The 12,504-nt window shown below is 44.7% G+C and overlaps 1 pseudogene; it reads right to left on the reverse strand.

The window, feature by feature from the left end:
* Positions 1-2,161: 2,161 nt before the first annotated feature.
* On the reverse strand, positions 2,162-7,810 carry LOC123151646 (probable L-type lectin-domain containing receptor kinase S.5; annotated as a pseudogene).
* Positions 7,811-12,504: the final 4,694 nt, after the last annotated feature.

Here is a 12,504-nt window from a genome sequence, read left to right on the forward strand (position 1 = left end):
TCCAAACTTAATAAACTTTATATGTATTTGGGGTAGAAAAAATGCCTAGTTTAACATGGTGGCTTTACTTTGCATGTTTAACAATTCTAAAATATTCCTTAGGACAGAACAGTACCAAATTCATAAATATGTACATGAGGATTTTCCGGACTTGTTGTTTGTTGTTCCGGCCTCATTTAAACTTGCCTAGATAGGTAGTTTTCTTTTGCTTCACCTCTTGCCATGATAATCAACATTTAATATTGTTGATTACATAAACGGGAGAGAACTAAATAAGTCATGTGGTGTTTCATCAATGTGCAACTCGTTGCATATTGAGCTCCACTTAATTTGTAGGTTTGCTTGTGCACTTTGACATGCCGTGCCTTTTTAAACTGGACATGCATCATACTTGTTTGCGCATCATTCCATGCTTATGTGATGGTTGTTTACCATGTTGTTTGCTTCTTTCCGGTGTTGCTTCTTCGGGTTAGTTCTAATAACATCGCGTTTGTGAGGATCCGTTCGACTACGTCCGTTTGTCTTCTTCATGGACTCGTTCTTCTTCCTTGCGGGATCTCAGGCAAGATGACCATACCCTCGAAATCACTTCTATCTTTGCTTGCTAGTTGCTCGTTCTATTGCTATGCCGTGATACCTACCACTTGCTATATCATGCCTCCCATATTGCCATGTCAAGCATCTAATCCTCCTTTCCTAGCAAACCGTTGTTTGGCTATGTTACCGCTTTGCTCAGCCCCTCATATAGCGTTGCTAGTTGCAGGTGAAGATGAAGTTTGTTCCATGTTTTGGAACATGGATATGTTGAGATATCACAATATCTCTTATTTAATTAATGCATCTATATACTTGGTAAAGGGTGGAAGGCCCGGCCTTATGCCTGGTGTTTTGTTCCACTCTTGCCGCCCTAGTTTCCGTCATACCAGTGTTATGTTCCTTGATTTTGCGTTCCTTACACGGTTGGGTGTTATGGGGACCCCTTGACAGTTCGCTTTAAATAAAACTCCTCCAGCAAGGCCCAACCTTGGTTTACCTTTTGCCTCACCACCACCTACTTTTCCCTTGGGAGTCACGCTCCCGAGGGTCATCTTTATTTTAAGCCCCCCCCCGGGTCAATGCTTGTCTAAGTGTTGGTCCGAACTAGAGTCCTTTGCAGCGCCACCTCGGGGAAACTTGAGGGTTGGTTTTAGTTGTACGGAGCGCTCATCCGGTGTTGCCCTGAGAACGAGATATGTGCAGCTCCTATCGGGATGTCGGCGCATCGGACGGTCTTGCTGGTATTGTTTTACCATTGTCGAAATGTCTTGTAACCGGGATTCCGAGACTGATCGGGTCTTCTCGGGAGAAGGAATATCCCCCGTTGACCGTGAGAGCTTGTGATGGGCTAAGTTAGGACACTCCTGCAGGGTTTTGAACTTTCGAAAGCCGTGCCCGCGGTTATGGACAGATGTGAATTTGTTAATGTACAGTTGTAGAGAACTTGACACTTGATTTAATTAAAATGCACCAACCGCATGTGTAGCCGTGATGGTCTCTTTCCGGCGGAGTCCGGGAAGTCAACACGGTTCTTGTGTTATGCTTGAACATAAGTAGTTTCATGATCACTTCTTGATCACTTCTAGTTCACAAGCGTTGCGTTGCTTCTCTTCTCGCTCTCATTTGCGTAAGTTAGCCACCATATATGCTAGTGCTTGCTGCAGCTCCACCTCACTACCCCTTTTCCTACCCATAAGCTTAAATAGTCTTGATCTTGCGGGTGTCAGATTGCTGAATCCTTGTGACTCACAGATACTTTCAAACAGTTGCAGGTGCCGATGATACTCGTGCAGGTGACGCAATCGAGCTCAAGTGGGAGCTCGATGAAGATCGTGTTCGTTGTGTTGTTTCGTTTACTTTCGATCAGTAGTGGAGCCCAGTTGGGACGATCGGGGATATAGCATTAGGGGTTGTCTTTCTTTATTTGGTTCCGTAGTCGGACCTTGACTGTATTCTGGATGATATAATGCTATATTTATGTATTGTGTGAAGTGCGATTGTAAGCCAACTCTTACAACAACATAATATCCAGCCACCTCATATTTTCTACATCAGTTCGGACTTTTGGATGAGTTGGCTGGAGCATGATTTAATATGGTATCCAAGCCAAGAGGTCTTGAGTTCAAGACCCTGCCAACGCCCCACATCCAAGGACTAAAATAGCCTAGATGTGAGGGGGAGTGTTGAAATATATTACCCATCTTCCTCCATAAATTCGGACTTTTTAATAAGTTGGCTGGCGGGTGATTATTTTGTACATCCGTATGATATGCGGAGGATGCTATGCTATCCTCTGCTCGGCCTCTCGCCGGAGCCGAGAGCACTGGACACAGTGACATAAACCGATGGCTCATGGCTCCAGTTGAAACGAGGCATGTCCTCCGGTAGCCCGCCTGTGCGACACCGCTGTGAGCGACTGCGACTGACGCTCGGTGCTCGTGATACTCCCGTCGAGATTATTCATCATCCATGTGCCCGTGCTATCATCAGCGCCCCAGGCTGCCCCTTCCGGCGGCGGCCACATGAATATTGGTTTCATGAGCGGCACCTCCGGCGGCGGTGCTGACTTGGCGATGACCTGCACCACCTCGGGCATGCTCGGACGGTCTGACGGGTTTGGGCTGCTGCACGCCAAGCCCAGAAGAAGCAGACGTTCGACATCACCTCCAGCATGCTGCGGGTCCTCATCCGGAGAAGAACCTGCGATCAGCACGGCATCGACGCACTCCATTAGCCTCCTCTCACGGTGGAGGCGCCACACTCTATCTGTGATTTGGGCGTCGCCTTCATCCACCGTCTGTCGAATCAGCGCCCGCTGGCCGGTGACGACCTCAAGGATGAGTACCCCGAGAGCGTATATGTCGGTCTGCCGCGTCGCCTTGCCGCACATGGCGTACTCCGGCGCAATGTAGCCCCACGTGCCACCAACGCCGGTGGCGGAGTTCCGACCCACATCCACGGTGCAGGCCAGGCCAAAGTCACCGAGGCGTGCCCGATAGCTAGAGTCTAGCATCACGTTGCTCGCCTTGATGTCACGGTGGAGCACCATCGGCTCGTACTCGTGGTGGACGTAGTGAAGGCCGGTAGCAATGTCCCTGACGATTCCGTAGCGGGTGGCCCATTGCCGAATGGCCGTGCCAGTGCGTTGCGCCTGTTGTAGCCCGGTGCCATTGCTCACTTTGGGGAAGAGATGTTGATCCAAGCTGCCGTTGGTCATGAACTCGAACACAAGTAGTGGCTCTCCTTTGTTATAAGACCACCCTGAAAATACATGTACATTTGTGTACGCATAGCATGACAAATTAGTCCTTGGTGTAGTTGTATAATTACGTACAAGTAATGCTAGCTACAGTTACAAAAAAAGTAGCTACGGATTGATCTACGGATTAATCCCGACCGTGATTAAAAGTAACCTCCCTGATTTTACAGTGGGCGCCCACGTAACCCGTAAGCTGCATCCGTGGGAAATGTGCCGTTGATGCAGCGTTTTTTTTCTTGCGGGGACTGTTGATGTAGCATTACTTAGTATGTAGATACGTTGCAAGCTAGAAATTACGTGTATATAGAAAAAAATGGGTGTGTTTATAGCTTATCTAGATGTGACATAATGACATCATCAACTGTTTGTTATTTTTTTTTGTTTTTGTTTGTTTTTTATTTGTCTTCATTTTTTCCTTGTCAACCATGCACGAACCGGACTAGAGTGAAATTAATTTTCTACACACTAGGCTGCGTTGAGTCGTTGATGTTGAGCCGCAGTGCTACAGTGTAGTCTACAGTGACACACGATTTGCTACAGGAATTTTGATTTGCTACAGGAATTTTGCGTCAACGACGTACTAGTGTGTTGACTTCCTTTCTCAGTGGACACAAACGTCCTATACTAGGGATCACTTAACACATTAACAAGCACTCGAGTGACAATGTAAACATTTAAAAAAATCAATGAATAAATTGTAGAACGATGTGAATATATTTTTAGAAAGAGGTGAATATATTTTTTACGACGAGGTGAATATACTCTTACTGGTTTTTGTTTGTCGCGCACGAAAAAATCACGCACCTACTGTGTCGCAACTCGGACAAAAAAGGGTCAGACTCCAGTTACAAGTTCAAAGTGGACTTGCAATTGGGACGAAAAAAGTCGTGCCCAGGTTGCGTGTTGAGGATGGACTTGCAACTGGGACAAAAAAAGTCGGGCACCAGTTGCGAGTGGAGGATGAGATTAGAACTTAGACAAAAAAAAGGTTGGGCTCCAGTTGCGAGTCGAGTGTAGACTTGCAACTAGAAAAGATGGTCGGACCCCAGTTGCGAGTTAAGGATGAACTTGCAACTGGGACAAAAAAGACCAGGGCCCAGTTGCGAGTCAAGGATGGACTTGCAACTGGGACAAAAAAAGCTCGCGCTCGAGTTGCGAGTTCTTGGTGGACTTGCAACTAGTACAAAAAAAATGTTAGGCCCAGTTGCGAGCCGATGGTGGACTTATAACTGGGACATAAAAAGGTCAGGCCCCCATTTGCGAGTCAAGGGTGGACTTGCAACTGGGACAAAAAAAGGTTGAGCCCAGTTGCAAGTCAACGGTAGACTTGCAATTGGGACAATATGTTGACCCAGCTGCGAGTCAAGATTAGACTATCAACCAGGTAAAAATGTCGAGTCTAGTTGTGAGTCGATGGTGGACTTGTAACGAGGACAAAAAAACTCAAGCCCCGGTTGCAAGTCGAGAATCGACATGCAATTGAGACTAAAAAAGATCAGGCTCTAGTTGCGAGTTGAAGGTGAACTTGCAACTAGCGAAAAAAAAGTTGGGCCTCAGTTACAAGTCGAGGGTAGACTTAAAATTGGGACAAAAAACTTTCCAGCTACACTTGCGATTCGAGGATGGACTTGCAACGTAGACAAAAAAATGTTAAAGTCCAGTTGCAAGTCGAGGGTGGGATTGCAACTACGACAAAAGGTCAGGCCCGAATTGCAAATTGAGGATAGACTTGCAACTTAGAAAAAAAAAGACAACCCATGTTTGGTGGTGGACAGTCAACTAACAACGATGAAAACAATCATAAGTTTAAAAGAATTTGAAAATAAAAAATAACAAATCATGAATTAAAAAAGTTAACAAATTTGGAAGAAATAAATAAAGAAGAAGAAAAAGGCAAAAGAAACAAAAATGAAAAATGAAAAAAATCACTTGTAGCCACAACAGCCAAGGAGGCATGCACGAGGAACAAAATCAAATGGATCAACAGCGGCCTACTGCCACGACGGGCGCCCCGCAAGTAATGCGTACACGAAAAGGATCAGTCAATAAAAAATAAATAAAGAATACTAATCTTGATGTCTAAATCATGTGACTAAAAAAATAGATGTGAGATACTATTTCACATCTAGATGTGAAATATCAAATCTGAAAAAAAAATAGGTACAAACATTGCATTAGTCCTTTTTTACAATTGGAAGGTTCAGGCCAGTAAGTTGCCCGCCGTAGTCCCAGTCAAATAAGATTATGTTTAATAAAAGGATTGCTTTCAACCACGTCATCTATGAATTTGTCAAATCTCGACATTCTAAAGCACCAAGGTCATCACCTAACCATACTGGCTCCCATTCTCATTCGGTATTACTGTATAAGAACAAAACAAACATTGATACAATTTTATTAAATTTGCATACTTTTTGCAATCTTAAGGCCAATTTACGATTTGGTCAAATAAGATTATGTTTAATAAAAGGACTGCTTTCAACCACGCCATCTTTGAATTTGTCGAATCTCAACATTTTAAAGCACAAGGTCATCATCTAACCATACTGGTTCCCTTCTTATTTGGTATTACCATATAAGAATAAAACAAAACAAGAGTGGCGTTTTGGCACACGGGAGCGCACGCTCCTGAATTTTAAAATGTGTGTTTTAGATGTATTTTGAAATGTCAAAAATTCCAAACAAAAATTTGACATGTACATCTCGATATTGTACATGCTCACAAAGTCGTTTCGTAAAATACCGAAAAGTTATGTGTTGCATGTGAAAAAGACAAAATTCAGTACTAAAAAGTGCTTTTCACAAGTCACATTTTTGTCCTTTTTACACAAGCCACAAAATATGTCGATTTTCTCTGAAATTTGACGTGTGCACACATAATGTCGAGATGTATGCGCCAAATTTTTGTTTCGAATTTTTTCACACTTTGAAATATTTTTTTCTGGTGGCAAGAGCGCGCCTCCCATGTGCCAAAGCGAATTTCTGCAAACACTGATGCAATTTTTTTAAATTTGCATACTTTCCACAATGTTATGGCTAATCTACAATATGAGGTGATTGACTTAAATACTGAAAACAAGTATGGATATCAGTGTATTAATAGGATTTGTGCGACGCGTATTCCATGTTGTCTGTGTTGTAGGCTTGTAGCCTGTTGGAACTTGGAACGCATATAGGATGGTGCAGAGGCTGGTGATCTATTCCGCTTTTTGAAAGAAAAGAAAAAAGTATAACTTACCGACAAAGGGGACGATGTTCTTGTGGCGTAGCCGGTTGATGATGCTGACCTCGGCAAGAAAGTCGTCGTAGCAGCGGTTCTGCACATCGCGCGTGAACCTCTTGACCGCGACATCCATCGGTCGCTCCGTCTTTGAAGCGGAGGCCGTGAGCGTGCACCTGTACACGGTGCCGAACCCACCTCCCCCGAGCTTCATGGCTTCGTGGAAGTTACCGGTGGCCTTCTTGATGTCAGCAAATTCCACCTTGGTGGGCACCCCGGGGAGGCGCTCCATGGATCTCGCGAGTTGGTCCAGGTCCTTGTGCCACCGCCGGTACCTCGAGTTGAAGTAGCACGCCAGGCCGACGGCCATCACTGCGGTGGTAGCTACGGATCCGAGGACGGAGGACAGGATGGTCACCTTCCTTGACAGGCCTCCACCGATGTCGATGTAGGGGTAAGGGAGGAGCTGCTCGACCGTCGGCGAGGTCGAGCATTGTGTAGCTGCTCCGCCGTAGAGAGTAGGCCAAAACGGACGTACGGGTTAAAGTTGGTAATGTTCAGGCTCACCTCAGCTATGATGTTGTCAGGCTTGGGATTGGCTTGGACGTCCGCGTAGACCGACAGGCTGCGCCCCGCACTGTCGTAGTCGATCCACACGGTGTATTTGTTTGCTACCCGATCGATAGTGATATCGACAACCATGATGTCATCATAGTAGTGCTCCGTGATCGAGAGATTCGACAGCACGCCAATCCTGATAGAGACGGTGCTGCCGGAGACTGCGGCGCTCCGAGATGTAGCCTCTGGACTACCGGCTCCGGTGAGGACGAGCGGGCCATCATCTCTGGCCATCAGTTCCATCATCAGCAAGGAGGTGTTTAGCATCGACGGGAGGATGAGGAAGGCGAGGCTATCCCGGCTGGACAGCGGCTGATATGCCACGGTGGCGCTGAAGGACGCCCCATCGACCTCCAGCCCGTCGCCGCCGTCGGGTCGAAGTTGCCAGAGTCGTATCGACTGATCGACGATGGACAACACCTGGGTGTTGTTCCCGTCGGAGTCGGAGAGGTTGCCGAAGCCTCTGGATTTTTTATCGATCAGATAGAATTCGGAGCCGACGCCGGCTATGGTGTAGTTGCCCCTGAGCCGATCCTGATTGGAATCAGTGCTTCGGCACGGCTGTGCCTTCGCGCGGGAGAAGAACATGATTAATAGGAGGATGAGGATGCCGCAGAGACATGGGACAAGCTGCTTCAGCGGAATATGTTTCGCCCGGTAGTACTTGTTAGCCCAAGTACAGACTAGCTAGTACCAGACTAAAGAAAGGAGCAGGATATCTGCCCGAAGAACACTAGTACGAGCACTAGTAAACACACACACACTCACGTACTAGTGAGGAGACAGAGTGGTACTACTAGTGGAAGCTGGATGAATTGCTTGATTTTGGCTTCGTTACAAGAGAGAGAGCCGGGTCCTTTTATAGGCCCAGGATGTGCACAACACACACACTAGAAATTACTCCCTCTGTTCCTAAATATTTGTCTTTCTAGACATTCAAATGGACTACAACATACGGATGTATGTAGATATATTTTAGAATGTAGATTCAACCATTTTACTTTGTATGTAGTCATTTGTTAAAATCTCTAGAAAGACAAATATTTAGGAACGGAGGGAGTACGTTGCTACTACTATAACCATGCAAAGCCATTTCCTAGGAGTAAGGCGTTTTGGTGACCGAGCTCCATGGAGCCCTTTATTTTTGAAAAATTCAAAATTCAAACTTTCTGACTTCAAAAAATTCTGAAAATAAATATGTAACTATACACGGATGAAATGCATGTGTGTGTAAAAATTCAAGATGAAATACTTCGAAATGCGACCTATAGAAAAAAGACAAATATCTGGACTTTGAGGATGAATAGTAACATGTGTTAAAAGGCCCCAGATTTGTCTTTTTTGCACAGCCTTCATTTTAACGTATTTCGTCCTAAAAATTTACACACATGTGTGTTATGCCTTCATGTATATCTGTAATTTTTTTGAACTGTAAAAATATGAATTTTCATGATTTTTGTGTTTTTCAAAAACCAGCCTCTATGAAGGCCGAGCTCCAAAAGGCATTTTTGATTTCCTAGAAACTACTACCACACGAAGACTTCCAATCAAGTCTCTTGCACCAGCTAAGGAAATTAGCAGGAAACTACTAGGTAACTAACAGCCAAGCCAGCTACTGCCGCTGCTGCTGCATGCATCCGACATGCACATGCACGTCTACTGTTAGACAGGATTTAAAGCCTACAGTACTAGCTAGCTAGCAAGCTGCCTCTATCGGCCTCACACTCTCACCTTAGTACGTAACTAAGCTTGGGACTTGGGTACATATACTAGTGGGTGAGGGTTGGACGCGAACTAAGAGCACTCGGCGACGATGCTTATCGGAATCTCACCCGCTGCTCTGTTGTCTAGGGATCAGTGCATAATTAGATGGAATGAATAGCTGTTGTTGAATACACCGCTCCATCGTAGATTGGCACAGTGCGTTCCTGTTTGCCCGCATTAAGTTAGGGCCAAAGCCGGACTGAAAGCGCAAAGTACAATTCGTCATTTAGTGGACTGCAAGGACTATTGAGCCACCTATACTTTATATCCACCTTACTAATAACATCAGTTGTACTGGTCAAGAGGAAGACTATCGTGGCATGAATTCTGTGAGACTGCGTTTAATAAGAACAAGTATAATAGAGCTGAGTCAGCGAGCTATAAGAAATAAAATAGTATATTTCTTCTTAGTTGAAGGAAAGAAAAAAGGAGAGAGAAGGTAAGTGGGCTCTTCGTGAAAACCAGCTCTAGCACGTGCTTCTAGACACTTTATAAAAATAAAAAATGGACCACATAACAAAAAAGTAGTACACTTTTTGATGAAAGCGGACTAAGAGCACTCGGCGACCCGGCATACTGAAATCACGCCCGCTCCCATGCTAGCTTGGGATGCGTGCGTCTTATGACGAAATGTTTTCTTGACTGAGACGTAGTACACCGGTACAATTCATGCATGTGCATTGCCATTTAATATGTTGCAAGCAGGGCTACATTGCATTAATTCATGGAGACTAGATGCAAACAGGGCTACATTGCATTAATTCATGGAGACTAGATGAGCAGGACGGGAACGACGGCCATTCCATGCTTGACGGCGACGAGGACGAACGACGTACGGGCGGCTGGAGGAAGCGGTCAGCTCAAGTCGTGCTAGAGAGCGGTGCTGGCGGCGGTGACACTGTCGCTAACTGTGGTCACGCGGAACATGAAGTCGGTGCCCAAGGCAGACACAGTGTGCAAACGATGTGCACAGAATGTGGCATGCACGGACGACAGCTACCTCGATTTGATCACTATGGATGTCATAGCCTTCCACCTGGTTTTCTTCTCACATGTTGTCAATGGCCCCTAGAACGCGTGACTTGATATCAGCGGACAGGGCAAACATGGTGTCGCCGGGCGCCGGCAGTGACTCCGGAGGACGAGACATAATCTTCCCATTTCATGTATAGCAAGCATAAGTGGGGAAGAAGGTGCAGGAGTTGTAGAAAGGAATCAGGGGAAGGATTGATGGGGAAGAAGGTGAGTGGTGGACTGGTGGGGAGAAGAATGTGGTGGGTGGGAGGCTTGCAAGCATTGATTGGATTACTGGCTTGTTGGGCGCTAGTTGTTGAGGAAATTGACCGTGTGTGGACTGTATCTGACAATGTCAGTACATTGAATACTGTCATAGATACATGCCCTATAAATTTCTAATATAGTCTGGCTATTATAGAAGATGTGGATCCCGAGGCTACTTAATGGGTGAGATTTCGGTGAAGTGAGTCGCCGAGTGCTCCTACCCATTTTCGAATTTTTGATCTATTATTATACATGTTGGCTATAAAATGGGTTGTAGATGACATGACACTGGCTTATAGCTAGCAGCTAGCTATACTATTAATCATGCTCTAAAATAAAAACTAGGTATTGCTATCTAATGAAAATAAAGCTATATGTTCATCCAAGCAGATCGTACGTTATTAACACAAGTCTGTCTTTCACTATCTTATTTTTCTCCAAGGAAATCAGGGGTTGTTTGGTTCCAATAAGTCACCTGACTTATAAGTCAGGTGACTTAAAACCGGCGACTTATAAGTCATGCCTGTTTGGTTGTCACCTGACTTCTAAGTCACCTGAGCACACCTTTCCACCTTGTTTTTTATGTAAAGGTGGTGGGAACCATGCAAAATGGGGTGACTTATAAGTTTTAAGTTGGGGTGGAGCAACTTATGACTTATAAGTTGGGGTGACTTATAAGTTAGGTCCGTTTGGCAAAATAAGTCACTTTTTACACTTTTCGACTTATAAGTTAGTGACTTATTTGGAACCAAACAGGCCCTCAATACGCAAGCGAGACGCATGCATGGTTGTGATTCCTGGTCTAATTTCTTTGAATATGGTAGCACCAAGCAAAGGGGACCCACACCTAGGCATGCAGGGTCTGTTGGTTCAGACGTAGAGCATTAACTAACGAGTGTCGTGTGGAACGCACCCTAATAATGCCTTGGACACGAAAGTCTGTACCAAGAATTCTAGCGCCAGATTTATTGTCAACCAAATTTTTATAGGAGTACTTTATATCACCTGACCATATGTAAAAATTCAAAAAGGTGTGTACTCGTTGTAAAAAAACCGAACTACAGTCCTCTGTTCAAGAGGTGAAACCCCTGCACTGCTGATAAATGAATTTGCTGTCCAGTCAGGTAATATAAACCCAAACAGATTAACTAGGATGGCTAGAACAAAAAAAATACATTATTATCAGCGTGGTTGTGCAAACAGAGGAACGACGAGAAGATATCAGTTAGGTGACCTTGACACAGACGAACAACAGAGCAAGGAGATTAAGCACTAAAAGAGCAATGATGGGGGAAATTTCCAACCTTCACAGATGAGTGGAAGCGGTGGTTCTTCACCTAGGCCAACGGGAGCAAGAACCATCTAGAGAAACGAGGAAATGGATGGGCTCTCGAGTTGTGGGCATCAAATGCATATAAAATAGTGTGAAGGAAGAAAAATATGAGGGAAAAGTGAGGAGGGGCCAGTTGGAAGGACGAGGAGCGTCTTTCAATTTAGTTCAGATGGATGGTTCGCGGTTTGTAGTTGAGTTCAGCTCGTGCAGCCGAATTGAAGAATCTGTACCGAACTGCGTGGACTTTAAGGCCTGTACAAGTGAAAAGCAAATGAGAATACGAGAGGATAAAGTTAGTAATACAATGTGGCTAATATAGTGGTTACGGATCTCAAGATGATTGGGTGGGTAGGATTCTGGTGGGCAGCGTCGCCGAGTGCTCCTATGCAATTTCGATAAGGCCATCGAATATTGGGTTTGCTTCTTTGGCTGGGTTAGGAAGTAGAGTAGGAAGCATATAAAGCTCGAACTAGAGCAGAGAAACTTGCAGAAAGTTCAGTACAACAGGGGGAACATGGCATCACTTGTGTGTATGGTTCATTCTTTGCATCGAGATTCACAACATGCAATTCATGTGATTCATTCAGCGTAATCTCGTACAGGAATTGGGAGAAAAAAATGCACTACCAAACTGACCCACTAGCCCACAGCCTGTGTTAAACAATGCACAAAAGCTAGCTCGAAATGTTTATTAAAAAATTGGCAACACTCCTATGTGTGGGAGATATGCAAAAAAAAATCAGAATGGCATATATGGGCTCGTGTTAGTAGGCTCGTCAGATAAAGCTTTAGATAAATAATCAGATGACTTTTCTAATGCTGCTTTAAACTAATTTATCATATAGTAATTAAGTAATTTAGAATCATTTTTCATGAAGAAGATTTTATGGGATCAGTGTTACTGTCAAACGAGAGTCGAACTCTAAATATTATGGGGTCAGGTTACATTTGATAATCCTTTTGAGTGATGACAATGCCTAGCAATCAAAGATT

This window comes from Triticum aestivum, chromosome 7A (genome assembly GCF_018294505.1).
Source record: "Triticum aestivum cultivar Chinese Spring chromosome 7A, IWGSC CS RefSeq v2.1, whole genome shotgun sequence".
NCBI classification, from domain to species: domain Eukaryota; kingdom Viridiplantae; phylum Streptophyta; class Magnoliopsida; order Poales; family Poaceae; genus Triticum; species Triticum aestivum.